The following is a 21879-nucleotide window of genomic DNA, read 5'->3' on the forward strand; positions in this document are numbered from 1 at the left end:
AAAGCTTCCAAAAATGTTTTGTTACCTTCTTGGTAAAAATTTTACTGGAGAAAAAACTACTTTTGGTCATCTTCAAAAATTAGTTAGGAAAATGCAAAATGCTATTAACTGTAGAAATCTTTTACTCTAAAGATAAATTAAACATCCAAAATTTCTAATTAATGTCCTTTAAATCCTGTATAAGACAAGAAGCTATTACATACTGGCATAAGGATGCACCCCTTCCATCATTTTCAGCTGCTCTAACTTTAGACATTGGTTACTTAACAAAAGAGGACATATAATTAATATAATTCATAAGACACTAATATTAAAAATAAATATAAATTTTGCTTGGCACTCTTAATTACTTTCCCTACAAATACTAAGGAGACAAGTACAGAAAAAGCAAAACACAATTTTTTGGCAAACCATGTATAAAGAAAATAAAACAGTATTCCAGTATTTCCCATCTGCTTTCTTTTTCATTTTGTTATCATTTAGAAGAAACAAAAAGGACTTAATGAATCATTACTGAAGGTCACCACTTACCACCATGGGATCAGCAGCAGGCTATGAAGAGCATGCCCTTTGAGGGGTTAACATCCCTATACCGCAGCAAGAAGTGCTAAAAGACAAGGAACACTTTTCTGTATTACACAAAGATTCTGTATTTCCTCAGCTAGCCAACTCTTTACAGGGCAATGGGCTAAACAGAAAGTCCATAATAAATTCTTTGCCACAGCTATTAAAAATCCAGACATGAAAAGGCTCAAAGAATCAACCAGAAGAACATTCATGTGAGATGGAAATAAAATCTTTCACAAGATTTCTCAATAGATTACTGTTCAGCAGGCGAAAGTATTAATTGAAAGAATCACCCCAGGTGCCAAAATCTGCAGGACATATTCCCTGACCTGTCCCACCTCTTTTGTGCTGCACAAAAGACTTAATGAGAGTGAAAACCATCTGCAGCTCCCCAGCAGGTTTTTTGTAATATAAAAGAGTCCCTGGGTGACTGTGAAGTTGTCCAGCCCATGAGAGGCCACACACCCCTACAATCTGAGCAGAGTGAGGAGAAAGCACAGCAAGGGAAAGCCTTCCTGGGGTTTGCTGCTCCCATCACCTGCAGCTGGTGCATGGGCCCTCAGGAGCTGTTGCCATCTGGTACTATCGGTGCCAGGGCAGGCATTTGTCCAGCCAGAGACTCAAGGGGCTCCACAGGAGCTCTCCACTCTTCTGGAGTATAGGGAAGGAACCCTCTGCACCAGGCCATCAGGGCTAATCTGGTTAGAGCTCAAATCTGCAGTCCCCAGTCTGGCAAAACTCCCATGGGTATCTTTGAGCATTTACTTGAGTTGGTCTTCTGGTCTTGGACTTACAGGAGTATTAATACAGAGAGCAAAGAAACACATGGCTGAGTTTTGTTTCAAAAGCATTTAAACCATTAATGAGAAGTATATTAATGTCCAGTAGTAAAGCAATCTCCTACCAATAGCAATTTATGAAATTATTGAAATAGTTCCCGAGTACAGAAATGAAATCTGTGCAGCTCCTAATGCTTCCAAATAGTTACTGAAATGTGAATAAAGCTCACTGAAATCAAGTTGAAGTCATGATGGTAAAACCAATTGTCAGTTTCTGTTGGTACTTACAGAGATTTAATTTTGAACTATACCCTAAGGCAAATAATATAGGATTAGACCCATAGACACTGCATAAAAAAATAATACTGAAATGTCACTTGTAAAACACACTTTCATGATCTCGCTATTTGACTTATAAATGTGCCAGTCAGACCTGCAGAGAAAGCCTGCAGGAGGCTCTAGTGGGGTAATAAGAATGGATCATGCTTTTGTAAAATCATGAATCTTCCATAGCTGAAGAAAAAAACTGCCTTGGTTTTTTTTACAATATTTTTGCAGAAGCAAGTAAATGGAGTCTGTGGGGAAACGGTCCAACATCATGAGACAAATGACATAAAGATTGTGAAGGCATCAAGACATTAGTGAGGCTGAAAAGAGGATCACAAATCTGTATCAGAACCCCAGAGAATTTAAGATCTGCACTGACAGTAGTGGAACAATTCTTTGTTTTACCCAGTGAAGGGAGAGCAGAAAAGGCTCGAGCAGGTGGAGCAGAACTGCCACATCACTAATATCACTAGGACTAATATCACTAGAACTCAAATCTCAGAATATTTGTCTAGTGCCCCCTTCATGTTTGTTGCACCTCTGGACAATGGTTATTTGAATTACACATTTAGTCAATAATTTGACTAGAATTTTTAAGTTATCTCTTTCAGAATCTTAATGCTTACCACACTGGCAACACTTAACATGTAAATGAACTCAGGAAGCAAATACAGCAGATAGTAAGTGAGCAAGCTACTCTGCCCTTGAATTTTCTTTAAATGATTTGAAGGAAGCAGTAACTTCTTTGGCAACTAAGCAGCAGGTTGCCCTAGTGACATTAATTCCTTCTGCATCCTACATAGGATTGAATGTGGAATTAGCAGAGCTTGAAAATACCCCTGCAGCTCAGGCAGAAATAATTTTCTTCTCACTGTAAATGGAAGCTTCTCTTGAGGAGACAATTGAGCTTCGATGCTCTTTATCAGACAGGGTAACATGAACATACATTTCACTAACAGCCATGATCAGCAATGGAAACTCAACTTAGGAACTGAGAGAGAACTGTCAAACCCTTGAGCCACATTCATCCTGCCACGAAGAAATAAACATTAATGCCTGAAAAATAAAGCCACTCTGAAAGCCCGAGGAATCAACAAAGAAGCTTCTTGCCTGTGCCTAATCCAGCTAAACCTTCTTATAGTCTCATTGAAAATAGACACTTGACATGATTTCCATCCACAATAGCTTTCTTACACATTCTATCTTTTTCCATTTATGAAAGGACTATAAGTTTATATTCAAGAATCCAGAGAGTTATCTAAAGTACAGATACTGAAACTATTATTTTGGCTAAGAGTTCAATTCAGAATGGTGAGACTTAATAGAACTTTCTTTACCTTCCCAAACACTTTTCACAAATCAAGAGAGAGAAGATATTAATTTAGGGAGTGCAAAATATACAAATGATGGTGACTTTAAATCCAGTGTTTAGCCAGATTTCTGTGTAGAAGTGTCACCATACCACACCTAGCACATTTACAAAGATAATCACAAATCCTAACAACCACAAATATAATCTCACTCCCTGCTCAGGCTCAAAGTGAAAGGAAGATCTTGTATTTTTATATTTTTATCTTGTTCTTACTGCAAGGTGTTATACAACTTCAATGTTAGCTTCCACCTGGCATTTTTGATTTGGTATCACATGGAAAAACAGCAGTGGTAAACCATCAGTTCACAATAATGGCAGCATTCATACCACAAAAATATATATCTAAGTTATTCTATTTATTTAATGGAGTGTAAACTACCTGACCACCTTAAAATGTGAACAATACCTAAAAATAAGGGCTCCAAATTAAAGCCACAGTGACACAGATTAACATGCCACAAAGTCTGAGCAACCTTGCCTAGTGGAAGGTGTCCCTGTCCCTGGCAGGGGGTCAGAACTGGATGATCTCTAAAGTCCTTTCCAACCCAGACCATTCTAATATCCTATGAAAATGCTTTAGATTAACTAAGAACCTAAATTCAAATACAAACTGAACTCCTTAGCTGAAAATGGACAAATCTGAATGTGCACATCAAGTTAAGCCAGACATCAACGAGCAAAACCATTGCATGAAATCACATTGAAATTCACGAATTGCTCAGGAGTATGATGACAGAGAATTGACAGTAGCAAAGGACATTAGAGGAAGTAACGATATCTGAACTTCTTCACACTGAAAAACAACAAATACGTATTTGAGTTCACAGAGTATATAAACACAAGTATAAGAAATAAGGCCCAAATAAAAACCCCAGAGTGATGAACAGTGCAGGCAACTGCAGGGCTTTGTACCCAAATCTCTATCTGGCTGTGTTAGCTGTAGAAAGAGAAGAGGTGTACACTGCTCAATACTTCTGACTGTGAACTCTTGTTCATGTCATCTCCATACTGGAAACTAAACATTAAATCCTCCAGATGCTTTGGAAGAGTAGACCCAAGGACAGCATCCTTGAAACATTACAACCTCAAAGGATAGGAAAAAATAGGTAGAATAAGACTTGTCTGAAGTATGTATACAGAAGTTCTCCAAAAACTTTAGCATGGAGAAAACAAACTTTTACAAGCATTTACAGTTTTAGATGTTCTGATAAGCAAATGACATACTGCTTAGGATATCTGGAGTGCAGCTGGAACACATCAAAGTCACTCTTATCCTGGCATAGTTGGGTCAGGAATACCTGTCAGTTTTCAGCTAAGCTCACATCACTCTATTACGAAACCACTTAAATTCCATGCATGGTTTTGGGCTAGGATGTGATTTCAGAGCAGGAATCACATGGCAATCATTCCAGGAGTACGGAAACCACATAGAAGTGTTCCTCTCACTGAGGAATGTGGGTTTGTTTTTATAGCAACATTACTAAGTTGAGGTAGGCAGCACAAATGTTCTACATTTGTGTCTTTGTCTACTTTGCTTTATATAAAAACTTAAATGTTTTCTGTCTTCCTTATTCTGTGGTACAATTCAGAGAACAAAGAATTTTGCCATGTCAACACCCTGCTGCTGGTTTTGATTGATAGATGTAAGCCTTAGTTTTGTGTTTTACTAAAATAGTTGTTTTACAAGGCAACTTTGAGACCTTTGCCTATACTCTATTTTACAAACTTCCTTTATTAAAAAGACTCAGTTTCTAATCCCTGAAGCAAATACTAAACTGTGCATTATAAAATTTGGGGTTACATGTTGAGAGGCTGGAGTATGGACATGACACCCCACCTGTGTGTGCTACACTGAGATACCCAGATTTCCAGAGTGAGGGTTTGCCTGCAGATGGACTGACAGCATCACACAGTTGCAGCCTGTAAGAGCTGTTCTCCACTGCCTGCTATCTTGTATGAAACACCAGCTCCCAGATCTAATGAAGTCTGAGTGTGTGGTACAGATCATAAACACATATGTTTAAAGCATGACTCCAGAGAGTGCTTTCAGTAGTATTCTATGAAGAACAATCCTGCAGTTACAGAGTGCAGTCTATACATGCAAAAATATATCTTGCTCTAAGGGCTCTGGTTCAGAAGACAAAGATGCCATTAATTAATAGCAGAGACTGAAGACTTTTGAACATGTGAGTTAGGCTGTTACACGACCAGATTACTGCAAGGTGAGTACTCTGCAAGGTGGGTATTTGCACCTGCCTTTTATTGGTGACTAGGAAAGAGGCTCTAAATTCTGCAAGGTCTGTTCTAATTAGATTTGAATAGCATACTTAATTCTAAATTAGTGCATCTCGATGAGCATGAGTGGAATTAATTTCCTAGCAAAAAGCTGAATGTATCAGGAAAAAAAAAGGCAATAAGGTTACTTAGCTTAGCCTTGATGGCTAATTGGGGTACTTTACTGTACTATTGTCAAAGGTACCTGAATAACTTCAGTGGAGCTCTAGAATATCTCACTGCAGAAAACATAATCTGCACATAATGTTCCTATGAATAACGAATGCTATTTAGACATCAAGCTGTTGCTTTCACTCAAAGCTGTGACATTACTTCCCCAAAAGTATGACATAATGAGAAAAACAAAATACACCAGGTAATAACTACTTAAAAACCATCATGATTACAACTTGGTGTATTTTGGAGAACACCATTACTGTGCATTTGTTAAACTTCTTAATTTACCTTAAATTGTACATGATTTGGAGAAGCTTGCTGAAGCTTGTATTTATTTAATATATTAGGACTATTTTTTACTCAGAAGTGGCAGGTTGACACGTGAACAGAAAGTGGCAGAAAAATAAACACTCTGTCTCCCACAGCAAGCACACTAATGTAAAGCTTAAAAATTAAGCAGCAGCAGCACATTTTTCCTCAGACCTTTGAGCTGGACCATATGGTTGACGCTCAATTAAGCAAAGATTTATCAGTCTCCAATTGGAATGTGTCCAGATCTTGCTATTTTCTCAAATCTTTGAACCAGAGGACCAAAACTGAAGAATTTTATTGACTCACACACTATACCCCACACTTTTAAACCTTTGAATGAAATGAGGAAAATTTAAAGTATTTTTGAGGGGCTACGCCTTTTTAGATTTTAGAATTAAAATGTAACAGTGCTATAAAAGCTACAAAACGGCAGCTTGATGTTACAGCTTTAGCCAAGTCAACATCTTACCACTATCAAAAAGGTGAGGTGCAAATCCCTACCAGCTCTCCTCAGGCAGTCCCATCTCTTTACATCTGCTTCAGCAGCCACCAAACTGCATGGCAAAGAATATTCCGCTCACTGAAATGACAGAATACCTACACAGTAAAAGTGTGTGTGGTTTCTTTCTATGTTAGCAAAAGGAATGGGTTCACTGAGCAATCCAAGTGGCACAAGATCCCAAGTGACAGACAAGATCCCATGTTTGAAAACAGACAGCAAGGAGAAAGGAATGAGACAGTGTCTGAGAGCACAGTGCTGTTATTTTGACTTCAAATCTAAATATTAACTCTTTTCTGCTTCCTGGACTCTTGGTTTCTTCTTTCAGCTGTCTGCTCTGTAATACATTTTCATCACACCCAAGTGCAGCACTAAATTCCTGAACAGTAGACAAGCCCATGACTTCAAGTCTTCAAGTCTAAGAGTGGATTGAGAAATGAGAACTTGCAAATGAACCCAGTCAAAATTTTATCTAAGTGAGTATTGGAACAAATATTAAGATCTGGAACATAAAAGGTCGTAGCTGCATAGAAAAAGATGTAACTTTTTCATTCAAGACTGTATATTTCATTCATTTCAAAATGGGCTAAAACACAAATACAATATTAGACAGAATTAGGTCACTATTTTTTTCCCATCAGACTATTGGAGGCCATAGAAATGTCACAAGAAACTTGTTTACAGTAAAAATCCTAATTCAAAATTTGGCAATAATGAAGTCAGTCAAACATAAAGCTGTTACGCTGAATTGTGAAAGCTTAATTTTAAATTCCATTTAAAATGAAGCTCCGTGATTAAATTCTGATTTTATAGATAGATGGTAGGGTTTTTTCTGTGCTTATTTTTTATAAATGTACTTGAGTGCATCTATTCAATTCACCAAAAAATAAACCTGCAAACATAATTTGCAGTATTCTAATCCACAAGGCTTAATTCCTTTGCAATTGCCATTTCAATGTAGCATCTGGTTCCAGTGTCACTATTGCTACAAAGGGATTAACCTTTCCCTATTGATTTTTTATGATGGGAGAAAAAAATGTAATTGAAAGGTTCAATTTTTGAAGTTTTGAAGGTTTCTGTTTATTTGTTTTTCCTTTTCATAAGTGTGACCTCATCATTGCAATTTTTCATAAAGGTTGGAATATCCTTCTGCTATAATAATGCTATAAAACGTTTCTGTAGTCCTGCTTTTTGTAGAATGGTTTAGATTGGAAGGGACATTAAAGATCATCTCGTTCCAACCCCCTGCCATAAGCAGGGACACCTTTCACTAGACTAGGGTACTCAGAGCCTCATTCAACCTGGCCCTGAATATTTCCAGGGATGAGACAGGCACAGCTTCTCTGGGGAATGTGTTCCAGTGCCTCACCACCCTCACGGGAAAGATCCTTCCCCTAATATGTAATCTAAACCTACACTCTATCCATTTGAAGCTGTTCCCCCTTGTCCTGTCACTACATGCTCTTGTAAAGTCTTTCTCCATGTTTCTGTTAGTCTCCCTTCAGGTACAGGGGGCTGTAACTGGGTCACCCCTGAAACCTCATGGAATAGTAACTAACTTCTAATATAGTGAGTATAATGGTGGGATGAAGAAGTATAATGGTGGGATGAAGGACAGTACTTAAAACTAACTTCCACTGTAAATTTACTAGCAACATTATAGAAAAAAAAGTATATTTACAGGTGTTCACAAAGATTACAGAACCATACTGGTGCATTGCAAATCATGGCTGTTCTACTTTCATCACTTTTCTTATGTGATCCCCCAAACTCTTGGATCAGGGAAGATGCTCTTTCTTGATTTGACAGATTAATGTAAACTTCATTACCTTAACAGAGAGACTCAATAAAACTTGCCTTCTACTCTGGCATTGAGTTTTTATCATAATTATTTTACACCTATGGTTCAATAAAGAAGCTTCAATTACTTGGGCAAAACACTGCCTTGCTACACTGGTAAAACTGTAGGAGATGGACAGGATTCCTAGCTGTGTGTATCCAGGGGCAAATGAAGAGATAAGTGATTATCCGGAGTTACTCACAAAGGAGCACCTTAGCTGGAACCCAAAAATTCAGCTAGATTCTCAGCTAGAACACTGTGTTCTTTCTTCAGTCTGTTTGTACTGTGTATTTTCAGATCTTCCTTTTTTGTTGTTGTTGTTTGGAAAGGATTAGAAGGAATAGAGTTCATCTAGAATATTTTTTTCAAACCCTTTTTAATACCCAAGGACCAGACAGTGCTTCAGGAAGAAAAGTCTGTGAAAAAGTTGGACTCTTTTTCTGGGTAGGAAGGCATGTGATAAATATTTAGCATTTAAGCAACTGAAGTTTATGAATTTAAATGTTACCATATGTATAATTTTCATTTAAACATCCATTAAAAATTATAATAATATTATGGCCTAATTCCTGACTTAGTCTAACTCACATAAAAATGTATTAGTATAAAGTTTGTTTTGCTTTTTGTAACTGCAATTCTTTACACATGATGGGGACACCGTCTCTTCTTTAGGATATCCCCATGTGGGTTGTGAATTTACTTATATAGGTCTAGTCCATCCTTCTGCCCAAAGGCAGAATGAAATATGACAGAACCACTTCTGAGGTATTTTACACAGGACATCAGAGCACATTGTCAGAACTCTGTTTTTGGCCACAAATTCTATAAAAAGTAGTGATTACCTTGAAAATGCAGTAAGATTGCAGCATATTATACACTTGGTGTACATAGTTATGAGTTCTGATTACAAAATATTATGGACAAAAAAATCTGTCTTTAGAAACTCAGCAAGTGCTACAGACCAGTAAGAGCCAATGTTTCATTCAGCCCAATTTTCCTCTGATTCAGTAATTTTGACCATACAGGTAAGAATCTGTACTTATTGTGTCCTGCACCCTGCCAGTTAGTGAAAGATGTCCCAACACTCTAATAGGTTTTTGAATGGTCTGACACTGCCCTGTTGAATGCAATTGTGCGTTCTGTCCAGAGACACACAAACCTTTGTAGGTATCAGGAAAAGCCCTTTACAAAGACTCCAGTGCTACTGTACATATCTGTCTTTTTTAAAAAAGTCAGGAGAAAAACATCAAATTCCATGTGGTGTCAGCACCTGACAAAGGTAAATGTTAGCAGAAGAGTTTTAATGTTCTCTCTAAATAAGTTCTGTTTATTCATCAATACTCTTTGCTATGAGCTGGAACCAGGACACTGTCTGCAGTTTGACGTAGAGAGTTAAGAACATAAAATCTGTCAGCAAAGGAAACAAGGTCAGGAGAGAGAATAGTGTTTTATAAAGCAGTATTTAGGGCAATTGCATTTTAATATAATTAAGTAATGTGCCACTGGAAGTAAAGCAAACGCTGCATTGTTTGTAAATGCAGTTAAGCCTTTTAATCAGAACATCACCTTTTCAACAAAAAAACCTTGTTCCACAATAAAAATGGCAGCCAATGGATAAAAGTAAAACAATTAATAATAGAGTATTGCTTTGAAAGGTTGACTTTAGGATGTTCAAAATAATATGCATTATTATTTGTATTATATCTATTTTGCTGAATGTATTAAGTTTTGAATATAAATCAAGCTCTGCTACTCAGTATAACTCAACATGTCAGCTGCATTAATACCTGTAACTGCTGGAAATTGTTTTAAGAGATACCAGACAGGATTGTCTGTGTGGAACCGGTATTTTGCATTGCACTCCAGTGTGCTCCATTAGACCCCATCCTAAAATGGATGCTAACAATGGAGGTCATGCTCCTCCTGGTTTTCCCTGCTGCTGGCATAAATCCAGGCTCAAATCCCCAGCCCTGTGGCTCAGTCCCCACGGGTCCACTATAAATTTGAAGTAGACAAATGACCCTTTCCCTCCCACCGACGAATTAATTCTGTACAAAGTGGAGCCAAGAATTTGAGGTGAAAAAAAGGCAAGCTGTAATCTCCTTTTGTGCATACATCTGGTTTTACAGCAGATCAGTCTGCAACTCCCAGGAAAGGAGCCATGCAGCAGTCCTTGGTTATTCACACAAAAACAGCACAGCACTTCAAAGAGTGCAAAATGCAGGTTTAGTATATAACAAGGAAAAATCCCTCCCAAAATTACACGCTAACATTTGATTTTATGCAAAAAAGAAAATGTTCCTCTTAAGGGCTGCATAAACAAAGCCTGAACTCAAATATAAAACGTTAATTAAAATTTAATGTATCCCGTGTAATGCCTTTGTTTTTTCTGCATCTCTGGTTTAAATCTGAGGCTGGTTATCTTACTGACTAATAGGGCTCTCCTGCTTTGCCAGTCACTTGTTCTGAAGTAGAAATCGTTCTTCCAGTAAACACAGCAGTCATTTACCTCGGTTATCACGTCAGTGTCTTACCCTTAGAGACTCTTCCCTTCAAAATTAGGCCAGCAGATACATTAAGCTTATGTCACTGGCATTAAGGCAAGAGGCAAACCCTTACTCAAAATGTAATTCTGTAAATGTAAATCCTTCAATAGGATTTACAGCTTTCAATGTTTTAATTTTTAAATAGAAAAAAAAATATTACTAGGACCATTGTTATCGGTTTAACAATTGGAACTTGTGATATTACTACTCTGACTGGAGATTTTCAGCTAGGTAGGCATAACGTGTAGAAAGTCATAATGGAAAACAGTAAAAGATATTATCTATTTTTCAGCATTCTTGCAATGTTTTTTCTTAAATTAAAAATCAACATAGCCGCTGCCAGCTCCTAAAGCATGAGAAAAGACAGAACTCTACAAAGAACAGATCTTTCCCTTCATTCTCACAAAATGTATTCAATTGTTTCACACTGTTGAATTACATAGATGTAACGAAGTAATGTTATTGTTTGTAGGAGCACTACTGCCAATCTGTTTGAAATGGATTCAAACACCCAGCAGAATTCACTCTGCTCTTCTTACATGAAATACTGTTTCTCAGCAGGAGTGCAGGTCACTGTTCTATAATCTAAGGGCACCAAATGTTCTGGTATGATTTCATTTGTTTTCAGTGAAAGAGCTGCAAATATCAACAACTGAAATTATGACAAACATTTCTGTCACTGCAGGACTGTCATGTTTGACTACTTTAGATTTCATTTAAACTTGTAATGTATCTTTAAATCTGTTGAAATTTATGCATTAACTTGTCAGGTACAATGACACTTTGATGACATTTTAATTCTGCATTCTTTAGTTCAGTGCCTGAAAAGAAGATATTTGACTCAGAAAGGTAAAAAGGAAAGAATGTCTAGTGCTACATTAGGTTTTTAATCCTAGAGCCCTGAAGCAATGGAGCTCATTTGATAAACTGGTATGAACAAATTAAGGTAGAAGCTGGTCCCACTCTCACATCTTGGAGTGAAAATTGTCCTTATTTCTTGTGCTTCTGATTTCTAAGTACTGTTACACAGTAACAGTAACACAAGTTAGAAATGCACTTGCTCAAGTAAACCTGAATGCCATAGACACATTTTTATTGAAAGCAATAGGACTTTTAGATACTCCTAAAGGAGTAGATGCCACCTCATACTCTGTAGACTTCTCAGAGAAGAGTTGGACAGCAAGCTGAGACATTTTCAAGATGTTGATTGTCCCTTCATCAAGTGCTTTACAACCTGTTTCCTATTTCCAAAAGTGAGAGTTCTGATTCAAAATCAATATATCACTTAAATTGCCATCTTATCTGACCCTTCTTCAGGTAGAAATAGAATACAGAAAAAATACCAATTTGTGTGTATGTGTTCCACACTTCTCTTATTTGCATTTACACACTGGAAATATTATCTATATTGGAATATTCACTACAATGAAGTTTGAGAAGAAGGTTATTTATTCTGCTCACAAAATTGTGCAGAAAAGACTCACATGCTTGATATTTTAGAGAATATGAGTGTTCAGAGCCAGAATATTGTACAGGATGTATACAACATATTACCTGTTTAATTACTGAAATTTAATTATTGAAAGGAAAACAAAAGCAGGAGAGACATCAGTCTCATTTTTGCAATATTTTAACTAGAGACTGCTTATGTGCCTACAGACTACAGACAGAATACAGCTTCAGAACTTGTATTTATATTTCAAATGTGTCTGACAGTGTTCTGAGCTACAGTTACTGGGGTTTACTGTGAAAATAAACTACATGTGAGAATCAATTAGATTAGTATTTATACACAGCCAAAGTTCAAGATTTCTTTTGTTTAAAGCTTTCAGTCCTGGCTCAGAAACATACAAAAAAACCCCAAGTCTTCTAGGAGAAATCAACAGGACAGAAAAGCACTGAGTAATTCAATAAGTGTTATTAGTTAAATAACAACTTAGGTAGAAATTCATTACTCTATTTTCTGCATGTATATGCATACACACACCTATACAGACAGAACCATGTCCTTTCATGTTTCTTATTAAAGGCCTAAATCTTCATGCAAAATCAGGGTTTAGTTTATTTGGTCTTAGTGTCTATGTCCTTAAACTCATAATTCTCAGTGTAATGTTTGCCATTTTAAAGATGCTAAAGTTATTTGAAAAAATCTCAGACAGGAAAACAAACAGAAGAAATTAATCATACATGTCTGAATTCTGTTTCCATAAAAGTGATCTTAATAACAAGAAAGTTATTCGAGAGGAATAAAATCATCTAACACGATCATTTTCCACATGATATGTGGAACCCTATGCCCTAAAAATTGTACAAAATCTTTAAAATACACTAAAAATAACCTAGTTATAAAACAACCCTTAAAATACCCCTAAAAATAATAAAAACACTCTTAAAAATCCTAAAAATACCATAATAGTCCTAAAAAAGCTCTAAAAATACCCTAAAAAACCCTAGAAATTCCCTTAAAAGGCCTAGCCTTCAAAATGTCCTAAAAACCCTAAAAAACCCTTAAAACACAGTAAAAATACCCTAGTTGTAAAAAGCCCTTAAAACATCCCAAAAAATTTAAAAAAAACAACATAAAAAGTCCTAAAAATACCCTAAGTAGTCCTTAAAAAGTACTAAAAATACCCTAAAACTCCTTAAAATGCCCTAAGACCCTAAAAATTCTCTATAAAGGATGCCAGCTCTGAGAAAAGTAAGCACAGAGAGATAAAAACAAAACATTGTTCTTTCCATGGTACACTAAATAAAGATTATCTATTATTCTCAGAAAAAAAAGAGGAAAAGTATATTGTATAGAACACTTACAATGTTATATTACTATGTAAAATATCTAATAATATACTTAGTGTAAAACTCCAGAGCAGCTAAGAACCCTAATCCAGGGATGATCTTTCCATGACACTCTACTCAGAAGCTGGTCTGCAGCTTTCCCAAAGATCTGATATCTTGCTACAGAGAACAGGCAGATGCAAACTGGGCAGTACAAAGTGCAGACTTACTGCCAATAAACCATCACAGTGGTAGAAATATATTGACAGCCTGCATTCTCATCAACTTTTGCAGATGTGACAATGTAGAAGAGTCTTCAGGACAGATCAAAGAACAGTTCTTTTGGCATATTTATGTTGCTACCCATCTCAGTGTGCAAGCGATGAGAATTAATTAAAAATCCACAAATGTGCTTTCACAAGAATTAAAGTGTGTTGGAGTCCAGTAACATGGGCCAAGCAAAATCTGAAGTCAGTATCTCATTAATGATAAAACAGAGCAGATAGGATAAGTAAAAAACACAAAGGGCTCTGAAGAGAAAACTTTCAGTTCACAATTTCCAAAACTTGCATCTGATGCAATTTTAAAAAAGCACTTTGGAAGAATGGGATAAACTAATTGAAGCAATGCTCAGAGAAGGCAGAGTTACAGCAGTGACAGAATAGTTGAGGCTCTTAATCCTACAAAGTACCTCTCTTTGTAGAATGCTAACCTCGATGGACAAACTGATCTAATTTAGCAGATGTAATTTATCCCACCTCTCAATTCAAACTTGCAAATTCCACCTACTGCTGCAGCATTATTTCATGCCACCCAAGGAATCCAAAATAGAGATATTTGTAATAGAGTTTGCTCTCTGATTTACCTTCACACCAGAGTGTTCTGCATAAGCAAGTAACTGAGTAAGATGAAAAGGATTCTAAAGACAAGCACTGCCACAGTGCTGGCAGCTCAGCTCCACCTTGAACAAAGACTTCAGCTCTACCTCAAAACAGCTGAAGGAATTCAAAGAAGATCAATGCAAGGAAAGTATTTTACCTAAGCTGGAATAAAACTTTGTTAACTAGTGACAGTTGTAGCACTTAATTATCTCCAAACACATGGCAAATCTAAGCAGAAATTATAAGATGTTGTCAGAATAGAAAAAAAAAGCTATAGCTAAAGGAAATGTCATTACAAGAAAGGAAAAGGCAAAAGTGCCTTTAAGCAGTGAGCTCTACTGGAACAGTAGAGTGAAATACTTCCCAGGAAAAGCCCAATTCCCTGAAAAATTTGAAATCAGACTAAAAAGCTAATTGGCGACAATACCAAAAAAAACCCAAACCTGGAGCCATAATGTTGCAGCAATAATAAAAACATTATATTAATTGTCTGATTTTTTACATATAATTTACATGAAAGCTTTACTGAGATACAAGCTGCTGGACACATCACACAAAGCACAGGTGTAAGAAACAAAAGTACACTTGTGTTCTTAACTACAATGGAAACATTCTTCCATCCGATTTTAGCTTGCAACTTTGTACATGATTCCACCAGGCATAAATGCGGCAAAGCATAGAGGAAATGATACTGATTTGAAGAAAAAAGTAGATGGGCTGTCATCATAACACACCTGCCCACCCTATCTTCTGGTGCCATATAAACAACACTAAAAATAAAAATATTATTTTTAGGTTATTTTGACTACTTCTGTGAAACTGTTGGACAGGATATTTGGAGCAGAAAAGAACATCTAATTGTTTAACTTCAACTTTCAACACTCATTCCTTTGATCACAGTCATCTTAAAAGTTTCCCATGGAAAACATGCTACAGACATTTTGATGTACATGTTTTACTCCTACTTTTTTATACAAAGTAACTCTTATCAGACTATACACCAACTTCTGAAAGTAAAATTACAAATGGGAACAAAAAGCTCAAACCTAGAAGTTTTTCTAATGCACACTAAATTAAGTATAGTACTTGATCTGTTTGTTTCAAAATTTATCAAGTGCTGTTAGAATTAGCCATCTTTCTGACAAATTGTGTTACCCTACCACAGCTCATGAAAGGATCTCTGAAATACAATTTCTATTTGACCCACATATCAGTGGCTCTTTTATGTTCTCACCTCTCACCTCACACACTATTCTCTTGCATAAACCAGGCCTCTCTACATGGCCATTATATTAAAATCCTCTCATTAATGACCTAATACAACACCAACAGTTACTGAGAAACTGCACGATAAAAACAATGCTATTTTTGCATCCCTTCCTTAGGTGAGGAACCTAAGAGTTACTTCATTTATCATTTTAATCTCCTTTCTCCCAAGTGATTTTTATATTCCCTCACATCCTACATTTCTTCACAAGCCTCCTAGCAACATCCCCCAGGCAAAGGCTTTCTGGAGCAAATTCTCAAGTGGAGCAATGACATCCTTACATCAGCTGAGGATCTTTTTATTACATACATAGCACTGATCAAATGCAGCGCTGCCCTGTCTGCAGCCACCCTCTGCTCAGAAAAGGTCCAGCTCTTCCTTCAATAAACAGTCATGCCAAAAGATCCTTAAATCAAAGTAATTACATTCATCAGTAAAGTGCAAAAATTTCAGCACTAATGGAGAGCCACCAGCTGCAGTTGCACAAATTCTAAAATGCAGAGTCACCATATTTAGAGGTCCTAATAAATATCGTTCCTCTCTGCTGCCATCTACAGACAGACTTCAAGTTTTTTTAGAGACCTATTTTTCCAGTCCAGATATACATATATATATATTTAATAACAGCATCTCAACATTCCCTACAAAACAGTTCACCCCAAACATATACTGTATCAATAGTATTACCTCAACATATTAGAAACTTCAGGAAAAGCTGAGCCCAAGTGATGGGTCCCTGAACTGTACTTTGATGGTGTTCACACTGCATGCTGATCCTGAGCAAAATCGTCAGCTGGGAATTAGCGGCTCATGGTCCCTGTCCAATGCATGGGAGGAGTTGAGTCACAGGTAGATGTCCCTCAGAAGCCATATGAGCTGCCAAAAGTGAAAAGGAAATTCTAAATCTCTAGGATAGCCAGCTTAAACACATTTGCTTGAGTGCCCAGAACATCTAATGCTTAATGGTTGTAGCATTACTATTTGATGCCTACTTCAGACAGAAGACGTCCCAGTTTCATCACAGCTGTATGTTCTAACCCAAAGGCTACAAAATCAGTTTCCCTCTCTGCATAAAAAAGAAATCCAGTACCAAAAGGGGCACAATTTTAAAAGCCCCACACCTCAGATGCACAGTGGACACAGTACAGTTGCTGAACTGTGTATCTGTATTAAATGACTGCAAGCCATATGGCTGCAAAATTAAAACACTGTGCTTGCTTAGGGCCCGAACTGAACATAGAATGGATTGGTTTGGAAGAGACATTAAACATCATCTCATTCCAATCCCCTGCCATAGGCAGGGACACCTCCCACTGGACCAGGTTGTTCAAAGCCTCATCCAGCCTGGCCTTGAACACTTCCAGGGATGGGGTATCCACTGCTTCTCTGGGCAACCTGTTCCAGTGCCTCATCCCTCACCTCACTGAAGTTTTCTTCTTAGTATTTAATCTAAACTTACTGCTTTCCAGCTTCCAACTATTGCCTCTTGCATATCATTTGATATGCAATAAATTAATTACGTGTGAAAATAACCCTTAGCCTGAAGGTCAGAAAGCTCCTGTGGCACAGCTCCCCGGGGAAGTGCGAGCCTTCACACGCCGCAAGCCGGAGTTAGAACCCCTCAGTGTTCTGCTCTGAAGCGATGCACGGCGAGCGCCATCTAAGCAGCGGACAGAGGCGAATTTACAATTTTCATGAATTTACACATTTACACAGTCCTGCCGAGGGACTCGGGGCCGGCCCACGTCCCCCCTCAGCAGCACCGGGGCGCCCCGGCCCCGCAGGGCGCGGCAGCCCCGAGGGGCTCCCTCATGAGGCGCCGTGGGCTGGGCGGGGGCGGGCCCGGCCCCCGGGAGGGGATGCAGCGGGCCGGGGACGATACAAAGCATCGTCAGCCCGTCCAGGGCGGGGATTATCCCACCCTAGTCTGTGTGGCCTCACTGTGACTGCTGTGTCCATTGTTGGGCTCCACAACATATAAAGAGGCATTTAGCTGTTAGAGAGCATCCAAAGGAGCGGCTTTCAGATGAGGGTGGTGAAGAGCCTTGAGGACAAGTCGTGTGAGGAGGAGCTGAGGTCACTTGGCCTGTTCAGCCTGAAGGAGGCCGGGGTGACACCCCACTGCAGTCGCAACTTCCTCGTGAGGGGAAGAGCAGGGGCAGTCACTGATCTCTGCTCTGTAGTGACCAACGACAAGGCCAAGGGGATGGCCTGGAGCTGTGTCAGGGGAGGTTTAGGCTGGATAGCAGGTTCTTCACCCACAGGGTGGCTGGGCACTGGAACAGGCTCCCCAGGACCAGCACCAAGCCTGAAAGAACTCAAGAACTCCCTGCTCTGGGCACAGGGTGTGATTCTTGGGGTGTCCCGTGCAGGGCTAAGAGTTGGATTCAATGATCTCTGTGGATCCTCTCCAACTGAGAACATTCCCTGATTATGTGAGTGGGAAGCCCTCTGAGGGGGAAGCAGGAGCAATGCTCTGTAGCGGCCACCATGGGCTGTGCCTCAGCCGTAGCCGCTGCAGGCCCCTGAGGAACGCACACAGAGTAGAGCAGTCTTTCCTCCTTTTCAGCTTCAATCATTTCAGTGAGTCACAGCTGGAAGGGACTTCTGGCGATCATCTAGTCCAATCCCTCTCTCTGCCCCTTCTCCAGCCAAGGCAGGATCACCTGGAGCATGTTACACAAGATTTCCCACTCAGCCATTTGCCCTGTGCAGGCCAGGGTAGCAGGTGTGGGAGAAAATACACGGTGTAAGAGCTGTGAAACATTGGTGAACAACACTTGCTGTTCTGGCTACAGACAGAAAAGAAACTGAATCCAAAGAATGCAAGTAGTAAAAGAGCGGGTTTATCACTTCCCTCTTCATTTACACTTGGCGCTTCATTCCCATTTTAACTTGCTCCCATTCCATTATTTCTCACTAGTCTAAGTCACCTAGATCAGGATATTTGAAAAGCTCCAGAAAAGCTGAATAAAAGCTTAGTAATACTGTGCTACCAATGCTTTTACCATTTAGTTTTTACAGTGCTGGGAGTGATAACCATTTTCATACACTGGAGATCTTAAGAAACTCTTGGCTGCTAATAAGGTCCTAAAATCATACTGCTAAAACAAATTAGTTGAAGCATCTTTTGAATGTGTGTCATTTGATTATCAAAGTTTAATTTCTACAGTAGTTAGTCTGTAACATATTGATATATTTTTTCTGCTTGACACAGAACTCTTTTGTCATATTCCTAAAGATAAAGAGTAAATCAATAGAGCATTCAGAATATTAAAAATGTCATGCTTTATTCAGTATTCTTTACTAAGTTATTTTAATTCTGTCCATGCCTTCTTATTCTTCTACTTATTTTTTGCTCCTCTGTTCCCTGTTGTCAAAGGTTTCTTTCATCTCTCCATTTCTGTTGGCTGTGCTTCTAGGACAGTGGCCTTCTTGTGGCCATCTGGACAATTGTACTAATTTGAGCAGCTGATCCTAAAAATAAGCTGGTCTTGGAGGAATTTATGCCAATTGGACATTTTGCTTTTTAAAATCTGTTTTAGTGTTTCATATAATTGAAATTTATACCTGAAGCAATTTATATACCAAGAACTTTTTGTTGTTATTGTTGCTTTTTGCTTTGTTTTCCTACAAGGTGGTGACTTCTATTCCTTTTTCCCCCTGTGTGCCCAGCAGCAGGTGCAACTGATTCTGGCAGAGCTGTCTATCAGCAACAATAAACTGACCTGTGACCAAGTACCTCCCAGTATCCTATTTTGCACCTCAAAGGAGAAACTTGGCTTTTATTAATCTAAGGTAAGGTTGTTTAACATGAGCTCTTTGGGACATCATCTAGAGAGAAGCGCTTATTTCTTTTCTTTACTTATTTGTGTACTGACAAACATGTGGCAAGAGAGTTTTGTCTCAAAATTATCTTGAGTTCTGCTCATGCTGCCTTCAGGAGTCAAGATATATCTCTAGGATTTTGGATAATTAATTTGTTTAATGTGTGAAAATTGTAGAATGGCTAAGAGCCACCAGGGGGCATTGAAATAAAATAGATGGATCAAAATTGGACACGTACAAAACTTTATTTAAAAAATTACTGATTAATAAGGAGAGAGGCGCACTGTGCTGGTAATGAAAAACAAGCAGGAAGTAAAGCTGTACTTCATAGTGACCTATGTCATAGAATTTGGGACAATGGTGGAAAGACTTCCAACTTTCTTCAGACAGCACAGAATGTGTAGTGATATTATAAGGGGGCAAGAAAGCTGTATTTATGCAATAGTCCTGATGGTAGTGACAGTAGGATATGACCAAGACATTGTACTTAGATTAAAACTAAATGAATTGTTATCTTGGAATTATTCCTATGGTAAGATAAATTAGAAGTGATTCCTGTTTCTTCTGCTATGAGACTCAGAGAAAACAGTTGCTCTGGGTAAAGAGACATTGTCACTTCCCTTCTGTGTTCCCCTTTAAACAATGCCGTTTTGTTTCCGCACTAAAAGCAAGCTGAGCTGCTTTGTCATCTCTTTAAGACTGAAGTACAAAAGCTGGATAACAAGATATTAATTGAGCATATGCACCAAGTAAACCTTTCAATCTCAGCTATAGTCCTCTGGTGAAGAATGAGGTGCACAGGTGGCCTTTCAACTAAGTGGCATTTATCATGCTCTAAAAGAGAAAAAGTTTTAATTTTTTTTCTATAAATCACTTCAATTTAGTGGGGTTTGTAGAAAGAGCTTTTGTGACCCATAGCCTGTTGTTTTTACCAGGCTCAAAATATCTCTTATCCAACCAAACAGAAATGTTGTGGCCAAGTAAATTGCCCCCCTGCGCTGCTGTTATGTCACTGTGTGTGACATCATGCAAAACCACCACCACACCCCCTGCCCCCAGAATCATTTGTCCTTGCATCACTTCATCCTTGCACTGCTGTTTCACAATATCTAAACTATAATAGCTTGCATGGATTACTGTAGTAGGTTGGTGTGAAAATCTAAGGGATTAGATATTAATAGAGTATGAACCAGCATGAAGTAAAATTTAAAAAAAGTAATAAAGGTGCCCCAGCCTCAGGTCCTACATGCTTCTTTATCAGTCCAAGTACTGCTCTATGATTAGAAAGAGATCCCAATAGCAAAAGAGTATTTCTATAGCACTTGTCAGGTAAAGTTAGTCTGCCCTCATTTTCTCAGGAGTTTGTGTCACTCAGCATCTGTTTTCCCCCTTTCCTATGCCTCTGTATTTTATGCTGTGTTGGAGACCCATGTTGATTTCACCACCCCTCTAAGAGAGAGGCAACTCTTTTTCATAGCAGAGCAAGAGAGCATCACAGAGCTCCTACTTCTATGTACAGGAGAAAAACATGAAGGGTGTGCTGTTCCTGCCCCTCACATGTGGAACACAGCATACGATCACTGTTCTCTCTGCAGTTCTAATTACACCACCTTACCTAGATCACAACTGGCCTAGAAGCAGCAACTCACCAGTGGTTCACATCTAAGTTTGACAGCCTGCAGCTACAAGTTCTGAAAAACGTTGGCCCAAGAAGAGAGCAGCTCCCAAAAGGAGGCAAAAAAAGCAAGGACATTCATTTCAAAGAGGGCAGCACAGAAAAATTACCTGAGTGGTATTTTGAAGGCTGTTATAAGTCAGGATTTCAGTTTTCTAGACTTTCTTTAGTTCTTTACACTCAGGGGTGGAGAACAGACCTCCTGTTCAGGCTGAGTTTATTTCCTCCCCTTTTGCCAAAAGACATACTGAAGCAGCAAAGAATATTACAGGTACAGGAGAGTTTTAAGGGACTGTTCTGTACTTAGAAAAGGTGTTTTGTACACACTTTATGCCTGGTTGACATTCATTAAGCAAACAATGATCTGAAAGCGAACAGCTAATCTTTTTTTTTCTGCATTCAGCTCCATGTCAGTGGTTTATCTTCCCTTGTGCACACCCTCTACAGACACCCTTCTGAAAACCATGCTTACCTTCTTTGGGTAGATTCCTCAGCCTTCTCCATAATTAGTTCTTGTACAGCCATGTAATTAACTTTTTAGAGATGCCAGTATTAAACTGCTAAAACTTCTTGTTCAGTAATAACAAAGATTTCTCAAAGAGTCATCAGCTTTGTAAAATAGTGTATCTTTTCCCAGGAGGAAAAGCAAGGAGCCTCACCCTCATACCTCCCTGGACACACAGGGTAAAGAGCAGGCCTCCAGCTCACCCCTGGAGAGGCCCACGTGAGCTGTGCAGGAAATGAGCTCATCTGACTGGTG

The 21879-nt window shown here is 38.5% G+C and overlaps 1 protein-coding gene across 5 annotated transcripts in view; it reads right to left on the reverse strand.

Annotated features, from left to right (window-relative positions):
* HECW2 (HECT, C2 and WW domain containing E3 ubiquitin protein ligase 2) overlaps positions 1-21812 on the reverse strand; it is a 166298-nt gene extending 144486 nt beyond the window's left edge. For 2 of the 5 annotated variants that reach the window (XM_086897041.1, XM_086897044.1), the window contains exons 1-2: positions 17076-17444; positions 16304-16492 (exon numbers count right to left, since the gene is read on the reverse strand). The gene's annotated coding sequence lies outside the window, so the exon portion shown is untranslated. Of the gene's footprint in view, positions 1-16303; positions 16493-17075; positions 17449-21591 lie in introns of those variants that run through there. The other 3 variants (XM_086897038.1, XM_086897042.1, XM_086897047.1) reach the window with 3 other exon arrangements.
* Positions 21813-21879: the final 67 nt, after the last annotated feature.

This window comes from Cyanistes caeruleus, chromosome 7 (assembly GCF_971803275.1).
Source record: "Cyanistes caeruleus chromosome 7, bCyaCae1.hap1.1, whole genome shotgun sequence".
Classification (NCBI taxonomy): Eukaryota; Metazoa; Chordata; class Aves; order Passeriformes; family Paridae; genus Cyanistes; species Cyanistes caeruleus.